Here is a 13,344-nt window from a genome sequence, read left to right on the forward strand (position 1 = left end):
TCACAAGGTTGCCACACACTGTTGTTGGTATGTTGGCCCATTCCTCCATGCAGATCTCCTCTAGAGCAGTGATGTTTTTGGCTTTTCGCTTGGCAACACGGACTTTCAACTCCCTCCAAAGGTTTTCTATAGGGTTGAGATCTGGAGACTGGCTAGGCCACTCCAGGACCTTGAAATGCTTCTTACTAAGCCACTCCTTCGTTGCCCTGGCGGTGTGCTTTGGATCATTGTCATGTTGAAAGACCCAGCCACGTTTCATCTTCAATGCCCTTGCTGATGGAAGGAGGTTTGCACTCAAAATCTCACGATACATGGCCCCATTCATTCTTTCATGTACCCGGATCAGTCGTCCTGGCCCCTTTGCAGAGAAACAGCCCCAAAGCATGATGTTTCCACCACCATGCTTTACAGTAGGTATGGTGTTTGATGGATGCAACTCAGTATTCTTTTTCCTCCAAACACGACAAGTTGTGTTTCTACCAAACAGTTCCAGTTTGGTTTCATCAGACCAGAGGACATTCTCCCAAAACTCCTCTGGATCATCCAAATGCTCTCTAGCAAACTTCAGACGGGCCCGGACATGTACTGGCTTAAGCAGTGGGACACGTCTGGCACTGCAGGATCTGAGTCCATGGTGGCGTAGTGTGTTACTTATGGTAGGCCTTGTTACATTGGTCCCAGCTCTCTGCAGTTCATTCACTAGGTCCCCCCGCGTGGTTCTTGGATTTTTGCTCACCGTTCTTGTGATCATTCTGACCCCACGGGGTGGGATTTTGCGTGGAGCCCCAGATCGAGGGAGATTATCAGTGGTCTTGTATGTCTTCCATTTTCTAATTATTGCTCCCACTGTTGATTTCTTCACTCCAAGCTGGTTGGCTATTGCAGATTCAGTCTTCCCAGCCTGGTGCAGGGCTACAATTTTGTTTCTGGTGTCCTTTGACAGCTCTTTGGTCTTCACCATAGTGGAGTTTGGAGTCAGACTGTTTGAGGGTGTGCACAGGTGTCTTTTTATACTGATAACAAGTTTAAACAGGTGCCATTACTACAGGTAATGAGTGGAGGAAAGAGGAGACTCTTAAAGAAGAAGTTACAGGTCTGTGAGAGCCAGAAATCTTGATTGTTTGTTTCTGACCAAATACTTATTTTCCACCATAATATGCAAATAAAATGTTAAAAAAACAGACAATGTGATTTTCTGGATTTTTTTTTCTCAGTTTGTCTCCCATAGTTGAGGTCTACCTATGATGTAAATTACAGACGCCTCTCATCTTTTTAAGTGGTGGAACTTGCACTATTGCTGACTGACTAAATACTTTTTTGCCCCACTGTATAAATGAGGTTGGGACCACAAGACGACATTGCCAGCAACACATGTTGCGTGATCAAAGATTGCTAAAAGTTGCGGCAGCATACCTGCGCAATACAAGGGAATGGAATTGAATTGCAACCCCCGGGTGTACTGTGATCATGACAAGCAAGTTGCAAAAAAGAAATTGTACCTGGTTGAATTTTTTGTGATTTGCTTGTTGTAGTCTCAGTACCCTTGGGGTCACAGTGTGATCCCATTAACTTGTGTAGGCTACGACGTAGCGGTGACACCTAGCGATCTATCGCAGCAAAACATGTGTCATGGCTAAAGACGCCATGTAGCCACAGCTTAGCATCAGGTCCGGCGTCAGCACCCGGCGTACCCGGGCAAGTGCCGGGGCCCTGGCGAGACAGGGGGGCCCATTCAGGGCCGGCGTTAGGGGCAGGCAGCTGCCAGTGCCTAGGGCCCCGCTCCACCAGGGGCCCTCAGCTAGCGGCACATAACACAGCTGCTATGGGGCCCCTGTGAGGCAGGGGGGCCCACCTGTGGTAAGCGCCAACTCCCCCGCCGCCGCTTTGAACTTTACCGTCGTCTGCCGGTAAAGTTCAAAGCAAATGGTGGAGGAGAGAGTGTCACCTGACGCTCCCTCACCCATCATTCCCCACTCTGCCTCTGACACTGTTAGGCAGTGCAGCGGCAGCCGCCGAGACCGGATCAGGGAGGGAGCAGCGCGGCGCTGGAACGTTGAGAGGTGAGGAGTGTTTTTTTTTGTAACTATAACAGTGAGTACTGGACTATGGGTCCATTCTTGGGGGGAGGGGGCTGTGCTGTATACTACATGTCTGTGCTATATTCTACATGGCTGTTCTATATACTACATGGATGTTCTATATACTACGTGGGCTGTGTTATATAATATGTGGCTGTGCAATATACTATATGGGCTGTTATATGCTACGTGGGCTGTGCTATATACTACGTGGCTGTGTTATATGCTACGTGGGCTGTTATATACTACATGGCTGTGTTATATGCTACGTGGCTGTGCTATATACTACGTGGGCTGTGTTATATACTACATGGCTGTGTTATATGCTATCATGAATCGTGGTATGTGTTAAAGGGGGGGGGCACTGAGACTCTTTCGCCCGGGGCCCTCAAAAACCTGGAGCCGGCCCTGCTTAGGATGACAACTGGGTGTTACCATTCCCCTTGTCAAAGGGGTTTGTCTCTGTAAAGCCTGGAATTGTCAGCACTGATTCAACAGCATCAAAATTCCTAGCGACAAATCTCCAACTTGTATCACCAGCTGCCAATTTCATTATTACAGTAATTTCTAGGCAAAATAGCAGGCAAATAGGCAATGTGAAAAGGGAATGATTCAATAATCAGAGAATGTCTTTTGACCACTTATAAGTCAACAGGCAGGGGCAGAAAGATCACGGCTGGTCATAAATGATCCTCCAACCTTCCGGCTTTGGGTTATGTAAAAATGAATGGGATGTACCCACTTGCATTTGAAATATACAAACTTGACACTCGCTTGTGGTTCAAAAAGAACGAAAATTTATTTTGTGATATCAATCCAAAAAGCACAAGACATTTCGGTCTATAAAGTCGACCTCCATCAGTCTACGGACTACTGCAGGAAAACTGTGTCGGCTAGCGCTGAAACGGAAGTGCGGTATCTACCGATGTTTTGAGCGAGCGCGGGGGATACTGCACTGCCGTTCCAGTGCCAGCCTGCACAGCGTTCCTGCAGTAATTCGAAAAATAATGGAGGTCGACTTTATAGACCAAAACATCTTGTGCTTTTTGGATTGCTATTAGTGTTGAGTGAACGTTCTCAGAGAAGGTGTTATCAGAGCATGCTCGGGTGCTAAGCGAGTGTCTTTGGCGTGCTCAAATAATATGTTCGAGTCCCCGCAGCTGCATGTCTCGCGGCTGTTAGACAGACGTAACACATATATACAGTGTATATATATATATATATATATATATATATACGGTATATATAAATACCCATAGTCAACCAATCATGTGAGGGAAGGGATTAGAACCAGAAATGTAGCTTGAAGCTTCTGCCAAAAAATCTGCTAAAGGCAACTAAAACTACCAGGCATCAATTATAATAGCCTTGTCAAACCTGTGTCTACCCAAGGTACCAGGACGTGGATGCAACCTCCACCTCTGAACAGTGTATAGTTACTAACCTGATCATGCTGTGCCAATAAAAAAAAACAAGCAAAAACACATATAAACCACAGAAAACTACTGAATAGCACTAAAACTATGTTTACAGATATGCCATCAGTTTAGTTTTATTTTTCTTCTGCTTTTTTTGGAGTCATATTGCCCCTCAGTGGGAAAGACCAATAAGTACAGTATATTCTGAAATCTTTTTTTCTAAACAATTAAAGGGTATCCCTTTAAACATTTTTGATAGTCTATTGCCCCGTCTAGCAGTGTCAATCATTAGAGAGTCAGGGCTCTAAGTGCATAAGCAAAGCAGGGTTTGCATCTATAAATGCTTTTGCCCCTTTAGTTTGTGGACCCGGGGCTTCACTGATCAGTAGTGTTGAGCGATACCTTCCGATATCGGAAAGTATCGGTATCGGTTGGGATCGGCCGATATTCAAAAAATATCGGATATCGCCGATACCGAAACCCGATCCCAATGCAAGTCAATGGGACCAAAATATCGGAATTAAAATAAACCCTTTCTTTCCTTGTAGGTTCATTCTACATCAAGGAAAACAACTAAGAATAATGTAGGATGTATTGTGGGAGGTGGCGGAGACATTAAAGGCAATGAGGTTTAGCCCAATCAAATAGAATAGCATGTTTTTGTTTTTTTTTTAAGACGTTCGGAGTGAAAAAGATATTGAGTATGTAAATTTTTTTTTATTTTGTCAGATATTGATGTTTCACTATTCCACGCCCTTCCCCTTCTTTTTTTTTCTTTTTTTTTTTTACTTTTCCCACACTTTCATCTTCATCATCATCAGCATCTTTGACATCAACTTCTTCTTCACCTTATTCATCTTCTTCATCTTCTACCTATTTTTTTTTTTTATTACATTCTTCATATTCATTTTATTCAACTATTATGATTCTTCCTATTCTACATATTCTTTTTATTCCACTGTTATTATTCTTCCTATTCTACTTTTTCATCATATTCTCATTTGTGACAGGCATTCCCGTAGTTGTTATCTATAAAAGTTGGAAGATTACACCTTCCGTTCTGCCAGTCACAAAAGTTACATTTGTCCGCGTTCAGTTTGGCCTGCAGCATCAGGCTTTATCCAGGGGCACCACGAGGAGGAACGGACTCACCCCATACACTGCTTAGTCTTCTTCTGCATATAATTTAGATAATATCTTTTGCTCTGATATTAAGTCTTATGCTTAATGTTCTTCTGCTATTTGTTCTGCAGCCTCTTGTCCTTCTGCTTCTCGGTCTTCCATGTCGTCGTCTCCAGGGTCGTCGTCTCCAGTGTCGTCATCTCCGCCGTCGTCGTCTCCGCCGTCGTCGTCATCGGGGTGGTCTTCCGGGTCGTCGTCGTCGTCGTCATTGGGGTGGTCTTCCGGGTCGTCGACTTTAGGGTCTTCAACTTGGAAATGTAGCAGAAGGTACAAGAAGGCTGAGAAAATGCCAAGAACCAGCTGATGGAACTGGAACTCGGATGGCTACCCGAAGGTTCAAGAGCCTATGGAACTACCGAGGACCAGCTGACGTTACTGGAACCCGGTTACTAAGCAGGAGGTACCCGTGCTAAAAAGCACTACCAAGGACCGCCTGACGTTGGCGGAACTCGGATACCCAGAAGGAGGCACCTAAGCCAAAGGCTCTGCCCGGAACCAGCTGACGGTGCTGGAACCAGGTGGTGGACCTGAAGGTCAACAGGAGAGGAGAGAACAGCTAGGCCGCGAGGCAGCCGCAGTTACCGAACCCCAACAGTCCTACAGGGGGAGCTGGGCCTACTGGCACTACAGAACCAGCCTTGACTACCAGTTCACGCAGCCCACATAGGAAGCTCCTAAACTGGAGGCACCCTGGAGTTGGCTAACCCGACCGCACCACGACGGGGCAAGCATAGGCGTCTCAGTGAGCTTGACACAACCCGGAAACAGCTGGCGGTGCTGAAACCAGGCTTGGCACGAGGGAGTACCTGTGTCAAGAACACTGCCGAGAACCAGCTGGCGGTGCTGGAACCCAGATGCGTTGCCCCAGTGTGCAAGAGCCAATGGCACGACCGAGGACCAGCTGGCGGTGCTGGAACCCGGTTACTAAGCTGTAGGTGCCCGCACTTAAAAGCACTACCAAGGACCGCCTGATGTTGGCGGAACTCGGATACCCAGGAGGAGGCACCTAAGCCAAAGGCTCGGCCTGGAACCAGCTGACGGTGCTGGAACCAGGTGGTGGACCTGAAGGTCCACAGGAGAGGAGAGAACAGCTAGGCCGCGAGGCAGCCGCAGTTACCGAACCCCAACAGTCCTACAGGGGGAGCTGGGCCTACTGGCACTACAGAACCAGCCTTGACTGCCAGTTCACGCAGCCCACATAGGAAGCTCCTAAACTGGAGGCACCCTGGAGTTGGCTAACCCGACCGCACCACGACGGGGCAAGCATAGGCGTCTCAGTGAGCTTGACACAACCCGGAAACAGCTGGCGGTGCTGAAACCAGGCTTGGCACGAGGGAGTACCTGTGTCAAGAACACTGCCGAGAACCAGCTGGCGGTGCTGGAACCCAGATGCGTTGCCCCAGTGTGCAAGAGCCAATGGCACGACCTAGGACCAGCTGGCGGTGCTGGAACCCGGTTACTAAGCTGTAGGTGCCCGCGCTTAAAAGCACTACCAAGGACCGCCTGACGTTGGCGGAACTCGGATACCCAGGAGGAGGCACCTAAGCCAAAGGCTCGGCCCGGAACCAGCTGATGGTGCTGGAACCAGGTGGTGGACCCGAAGGCCCACAGGAGAGGAGAGAACAGCTAGGCCACGAGGCAGCCGCAGTTACCGAACCCCAACAGTCCTACAGGGGGAGCTGGGCCTACTGGCACTACAGAACCAGCCATGACTGCCAGTTCACGCAGCCCACATAGGAAGCTCCTAAACTGGAGGCACCCTGGAGTTGGCTAACCCGACCGCACCACGACGGGGCAAGCATAGGCGTCTCAGTGAGCTTGACACAACCCGGAAACAGCTGGCGGTGCTGAAACCAGGCTTGGCACGAGGGAGTACCTGTGTCAAGAACACTGCCGAGAACCAGCTGGCGGTGCTGGAACCCAGATGCGTTGCCCCATTGTGCAAGAGCCAATGGCACGACCGAGGACCAGCTGACGGTGCTGGAACACGGTTACTAAGCTGTAGGTGCCCGCGCTTAAAAGCACTACCAAGGACCGCCTGACGTTGGCGGAACTCGGATACCCAGGAGGAGGCACCTAAGCCAAAGGCTCGGCCCGGAACCAGCTGACGGTGCTGGAACCAGGTGGTGGACCCGAAGGCCCACAGGAGAGGAGAGAACAGCTAGGCCGCGAGGCAGCCGCAGTTACCGAACCCCAACAGTCCTACAGGGGGAGCTGGGCCTACTGGCACTACAGAACCAGCCTTGACTACCAGTTCACGCAGCCCACATAGGAAGCTCCTAAACTGGAGGCACCCTGGAGTTGGCTAACCCGACTGCAACACGACGGGGCAAACATAGGCGTCTCAGCGAGTTTAACACACCCCGGAAACAGCTGACGGTGCTGAAACCAGGTTTGGCACGAGGGAGTACCTGTGACAAAAACACTGCCGAGAACCAGCTGGCGGTGCTGGAACCCAGATGCGTTGCCCCAGTGTGCAAGAGCCAATGGCACGACCGAGGACCAGCTGGCGGTGCTGGAACACGGTTACTAAGCTGTAGGTGCCCGCGCTTAAAAGCACTACCAAGGACCGCCTGACGTTGGCGGAACTCGGATACCCAGGAGGAGGCACCTAAGCCAAAGGCTCGACCCGGAACCAGCTGACGGTGCTGGAACCAGGTGGTGGACCCCAAGGCCCACAGGAGAGGAGAGAACAGCTAGGCCGCGAGGCAGCCGCAGTTACCGAACCCCAACAGTCCTACAGGGGGAGCTGGGCCTACTGGCACTACAGAACCAGCCTTGACTACCAGTTCACGCAGCCCACATAGGAAGCTCCTAAACTGGAGGCACCCTGGAGTTGGCTAACCCGACCGCACCACGACGGGGCAAGCATAGGCGTCTCAGTGACCTTGACACAACCCGGAAACAGCTGACGGTGCTGAAACCAGGCTTGGCACGAGGGAGTACCTGTGACAAGAACACTGCCGAGAACCAGCTGGCGGTGCTGGAACCCAGATGCGTTGCCCCAGTGTGCAAGAGCCAATGGCACGACCGAGGACCAGCTGGCGGTGCTGGAACACGGTTACTAAGCTGTAGGTGCCCGCGCTTAAAAGCACTACCAAGGACCGCCTGACGTTGGCGGAACTCGGATACCCAGGAGGAGGCACTTAAGCCAAAGGCTCGGCCCGGAACCAGCTGACGGTGCTGGAACCAGGTGGTGGACCCGAAGGCCCACAGGAGAGGAGAGAACAGCTAGGCCGCGAGGCAGCCGCAGTTACCGAACCCCAACAGTCCTACAGGGGGAGCTGGGCCTACTGGCACTACAGAACCAGCCTTGACTACCAGTTCACGCAGCCCACATAGGAAGCTCCTAAACTGGAGACACCCTGGAGTTGGCTAACCCGACTGCAACACGACGGGGCAAACATAGGCGTCTCAGCAAGTTTGACACACCCCGGAAACAGCTGACGGTGCTGAAACCAGGTTTGGCACGAGGGAGTACCTGTGACAAAAACACTGCCGAGAACCAGCTGGCGGTGCTGGAACCCAGATGCGTTGCCCCAGTGTGCAAGAGCCAATGGCACGACCGAGGACCAGCTGGCGGTGCTGGAACCCGGTTACTAAGCTGTAGGTGCCCGCGCTTAAAAGCACTACCAAGGACCCCCTGACGTTGGCGGAACTCGGATACCCAGGAGGAGGCACCTAAGCCAAAGGCTCGGCCCGGAACCAGCTGACGGTGCTGGAACCAGGTGGTGGACCCCAAGGCCCACAGGAGAGGAGAGAACAGCTAGGCCGCGAGGCAGCCGCAGTTACCGAACCCCAACAGTCCTACAGGGGGAGCTGGGCCTACTGGCACTACAGAACCAGCCTTGACTACCAGTTCACGCAGCCCACATAGGAAGCTCCTAAACTGGAGGCACCCTGGAGTTGGCTAACCCGACCGCACCACGACGGGGCAAGCATAGGCGTCTCAGTGAGCTTGACACAACCTGGAAACAGCTGACGGTGCTGAAACCAGGCTTGGCACGAGGGAGTACCTGTGACAAGAACACTGCCGAGAACCAGCTGGCGGTGCTGGAACCCAGATGCGTTGCCCCAGTGTGCAAGAGCCAATGGCACGACCGAGGACCAGCTGGCGGTGATGGAACCCGGTTACTAAGCTGTAGGTGCCCGCGCTTAAAAGCACTACCAAGGACCGCCTGACGTTGGCGGAACTCGGATACCCAGGAGGAGGCACTTAAGCCAAAGGCTCGGCCCGGAACCAGCTGACGGTGCTGGAACCAGGTGGTGGACCCGAAGGCCCACAGGAGAGGAGAGAACAGCTAGGCCGCGAGGCAGCCGCAGTTACCGAACCCCAACAGTCCTACAGGGGGAGCTGGGCCTACTGGCACTACAGAACCAGCCTTGACTACCAGTTCACGCAGCCCACATAGGAAGCTCCTAAACTGGAGACACCCTGGAGTTGGCTAACCCGACTGCAACACGACGGGGCAAACATAGGCGTCTCAGCAAGTTTGACACACCCCGGAAACAGCTGACGGTGCTGAAACCAGGTTTGGCACGAGGGAGTACCTGTGACAAAAACACTGCCGAGAACCAGCTGGCGGTGCTGGAACCCAGATGCGTTGCCCCAGTGTGCAAGAGCCAATGGCACGACCGAGGACCAGCTGGCGGTGCTGGAACCCGGTTACTAAGCTGTAGGTGCCCGCGCTTAAAAGCACTACCAAGGACCCCCTGACGTTGGCGGAACTCGGATACCCAGGAGGAGGCACCTAAGCCAAAGGCTCGGCCCGGAACCAGCTGACGGTGCTGGAACCAGGTGGTGGACCCCAAGGCCCACAGGAGAGGAGAGAACAGCTAGGCCGCGAGGCAGCCGCAGTTACCGAAACCACAACAGTCCTACAGGGGGAGCTGGGCCTACTGGCACTACAGAACCAGCCTTGACTACCAGTTCACGCAGCCCACATAGGAAGCTCCTAAACTGGAGGCACCCTGGAGTTGGCTAACCCGACCGCACCACGACGGGGCAAGCATAGGCGTCTCAGTGAGCTTGACACAACCCGGAAACAGCTGACGGTGCTGAAACCAGGCTTGGCACGAGGGAGTACCTGTGACAAGAACACTGCCGAGAACCAGCTGGCGGTGCTGGAACCCAGATGCGTTGCCCCAGTGTGCAAGAGCCAATGGCACGACCGAGGACCAGCTGGCGGTGCTGGAACCCGGTTACTAAGCTGTAGGTGCCCGCGCTTAAAAGCACTACCAAGGACCGCCTGACGTTGGCGGAACTCGGATACCCAGGAGGAGGCACCTAAGCCAAAGGCTCGGCCTGGAACCAGCTGACGGTGCTGGAACCAGGTGGTGGACCCCAAGGCCCACAGGAGAGGAGAGAACAGCTAGGCCGCGAGGCAGCCGCAGTTACCGAACCCCAACAGTCCTACAGGGGGAGCTGGGCCTACTGGCACTACAGAACCAGCCTTGACTACCAGTTCACGCAGCCCACATAGGAAGCTCCTAAACTGGAGGCACCCTGGAGTTGGCTAACCCGACCGCACCACGACGGGGCAAGCATAGGCGTCTCAGTGAGCTTGACACAACCCGGAAACAGCTGACGGTGCTGAAACCAGGCTTGGCACGAGGGAGTACCTGTGACAAGAACACTGCCGAGAACCAGCTGGCGGTGCTGGAACCCAGATGCGTTGCCTATTAAAGATTGTCTTCCTAGAGCCCCAACTAGCGGTTTTGGAGCTAAGGGTAAGCAGGGGGAGCAGAGTGTAGGCCGAAGCCTGCACTGGAGGCAGCTTTGTGTCTGCGTTGCGTTTGCAGGACACTTTGCTGGCTACACAGTGGGGGAACAGCTGGCGTTGCTGAACCCCACTAACACAATGGCGTGTGTTTTTCTCTGTGCAGCTAGCACTTGCGGTCAAAAACTAGCGATGTTAGAGCCCGTGTTGAAGCAGGAGGAGGAGGAGAGGAGCAGAGTGTAGGCCGAAGCCTATTTGAACCAATTTCAAAGGAAACCTTTAACCCCCCCTCAGGTGTTACAAAGTACAAGAGACACACCTTGTGCAGTATTAATGCTGCACAAGTGAAAGGTTGCTCTATTAATTTGTCTACTTGCACACGCTGAATGAAAGACGTACACAATTTAGCCCATTCTACAGTCAAACTGTAGTGGATGCGTGACTTGGCTTTTTAAGGAGACGCAGCACAGGTGTCCCAAATAACGCCTTGGTGCTTGGCGCAGCTTCCTGAGCGTTGTTATTTGCTGTACAGGAGTCTGCGCTCTTGTGTTATCCCTTGGCAATGCCCTGTTAGAGCTGCCCGTCTTATGACCTCATTTCATGTTGGCCGGTGCGGTTAACGATGGCCATAAATCCCAGACCCACAGTGCCTTTTCATAAAGTCACACTGCGGTGCTGTGATTCGTGGCCTTGAGCAGTAAATATTTTGGCCGCTCACACACGTCCTTACACCTGCTTCAGACTGGGCGGCCTCTGCTGATCCCTTCTCGCATGCCGCGGCCATGAGGCTGCACAGTCTGAAGAAGGCGGAAGGAGATGAGTTAAGACAGGTGAAGATATGCACTGCTCGTGCCCATCAATCACACCCTCGCAGTCAAAATAAGACAACGAGGAGCATTGTTTCAGGCAGGGCGGACGCACAGGCGCAACAAGCCAACCAATGATGTCAGAAGACGGGAAGCGCTACCAAGGGGGGTGCTGCGTATCATTAGAAAGGAAAGTCACACCTCAGGGACAGTGGAATGGTCTCAATGAGACACATTTTGTACGTTTTGAGTTCCACGTGGGCAAGGACAAAAAGTCAGCCACCTTGTACAAATGCAGCAGTACTGCTGTACAAGGTGGCTGTTATACATAGAAACACCTGGGGGTGGGGGGCAGGCTCCCTTCAATTTCAGTTCATGTGCCTGCGTGGCGTTTGCAGGACACGTTGCCAGCTACACAGCAGGGGAACAGCTGGCGGTGCTGAACCCCACTAACACATTGGCTGGTGTTTTTCTCTGTGCAGCTAGCATGTCCGGGCAGAAACTGGCGTTGTTTGAGCCCAGGGTCAGCAGGAGGAGGAGAGGAGCAAAGTGTAGGCCGAAGCCTGCACTGGTGGCAGCTTTTGGTCAGTTGTGCCAGCGTGGCTTGTGCTGGACACGATGCCGACTACACAGCAGGGGAACAGCTGGCGGTGCTGAACCCCACTAACACATTGGCTGGTGTTTTTCTCTGTGCAGCTAGCATGTCCGGGCAGAAACTGGCGTTGTTTGAGCCCAGGGTCAGCAGGAGGAGGAGAGGAGCAAAGTGTAGGCCGAAGCCTGCACTGGTGGCAGCTTTTGTTCTGTTGTGCCAGCGTGGCTTGTGCTGGACACGTTGCCGACTACACAGCAGGGGAACAGCTGGCGTTGCTGAACCCCACTAACACATTGACTGGTGTTTTTCTCTGTGCAGCTAGCAGTTCCGGGCAAAAACTAGCGGTTTTTGAGCCCAGGGTCAGCAGGAGGAGTAGAGGAGCAGAGTGTAGGCCGAAGCCTAGTTGAACCAATTTCAAAGGTTACCTTTAACCCCCCCTCAGGTGTTGCAAGGTACAAGAGCCACACCTTGAACAGCATTAATGATGCACAAGTCAAAGGTTGCTTTTTTTAATTTTGCTCCTTGCACACGCTGAATTAAACACGTACACTATTTAGCCCATTATACTGTCAAACAGTAGTGGAGGCGTGACTAGTCTACTAGTCTTTTTAACCCTGCTGTTCTGTTCGGTCTGGGGAGACCTATTTTGAACTTTGGTATTTTTTGGGGTGTTCAAGATGCGGTTCTGAAACTTGTGGTTGATTGACTTAAATGAGGATGGGTCGGTCGGCCACGGGTTTCAGAGCCGCATCTTGAATATTTTAAAGAATATTGAAGTTCAAAGTCGGTCATTTTTGACCAACAGAACAGCAGGGTTAAGGAGACGCAGCACAGGTGTACAAATTTACACCTAGGTGCTGTGCGCAGATTCCTTACCGTTGTTATTTGCAGTACAGGAAACTGCGCTCTTGTGTTATCCCTTGGCAATACCCTGTTAGTGCAGGCCGTCTCATGACCTCATTTCATGTTGGCCGTTGCGGTTAACGATGGCCATAAATCCCAGACCCACAGTGGCTTTTCCTAAAGTCACACTGCGGTGCTCGGATTCGTGGCCTTGTGCAGTAAATATGTTTGCCGCTCACACATGTCCTTACACCTGCTTCAGACTGGGCGGCCTCAGCTGATCCCTTATCGCATGCCGCGGCCATGAGGCCGCACAGTCAGAAGAAGGCGGAAGGAGGGGAGTGAAGACAGGGGAACATATGCACTGCTCGTGCCCATCAATCACACCCTCGCAGTCAAAATATATGAGACAACGGGGGGCGTTGTGTCGGGCAGGGGGGACGCACAGGCACAGCCAGCCAACCAATGATGTCAGGAGACGGGCAGCGCTAACAATGGGGGTGCTGCGTGTCATTAAAAAGGAAAGTCACACCTCAGGGACATTGTAATGGTCTGTAATGAGACACATTTTGTACTTGTTGAGTTCCACGTGTGCAAGGAGAAAAAGTCAGCCACCTTGTACAAATGCAGCAGTACTGCTGTACAAGGTGGCTGTTATACATAGAAACACCTGGGGGGGGTGGGGGGCAGGCTCCCTTCAATTTC

The 13,344-nt window shown here is 52.4% G+C and overlaps 1 protein-coding gene across 1 annotated transcript in view; it reads right to left on the reverse strand.

Moving 5' to 3' along the window:
- Positions 1-13,344, reverse strand: part of LOC138667803 (gamma-aminobutyric acid receptor subunit pi-like) — a 196,376-nt gene that overhangs the window by 18,973 nt on the left and 164,059 nt on the right. The gene's annotated exons all lie outside the window — the stretch shown is intronic.

This window comes from Ranitomeya imitator, chromosome 2 (assembly GCF_032444005.1).
Source record: "Ranitomeya imitator isolate aRanImi1 chromosome 2, aRanImi1.pri, whole genome shotgun sequence".
NCBI lineage: Eukaryota > Metazoa > Chordata > Amphibia > Anura > Dendrobatidae > Ranitomeya > Ranitomeya imitator.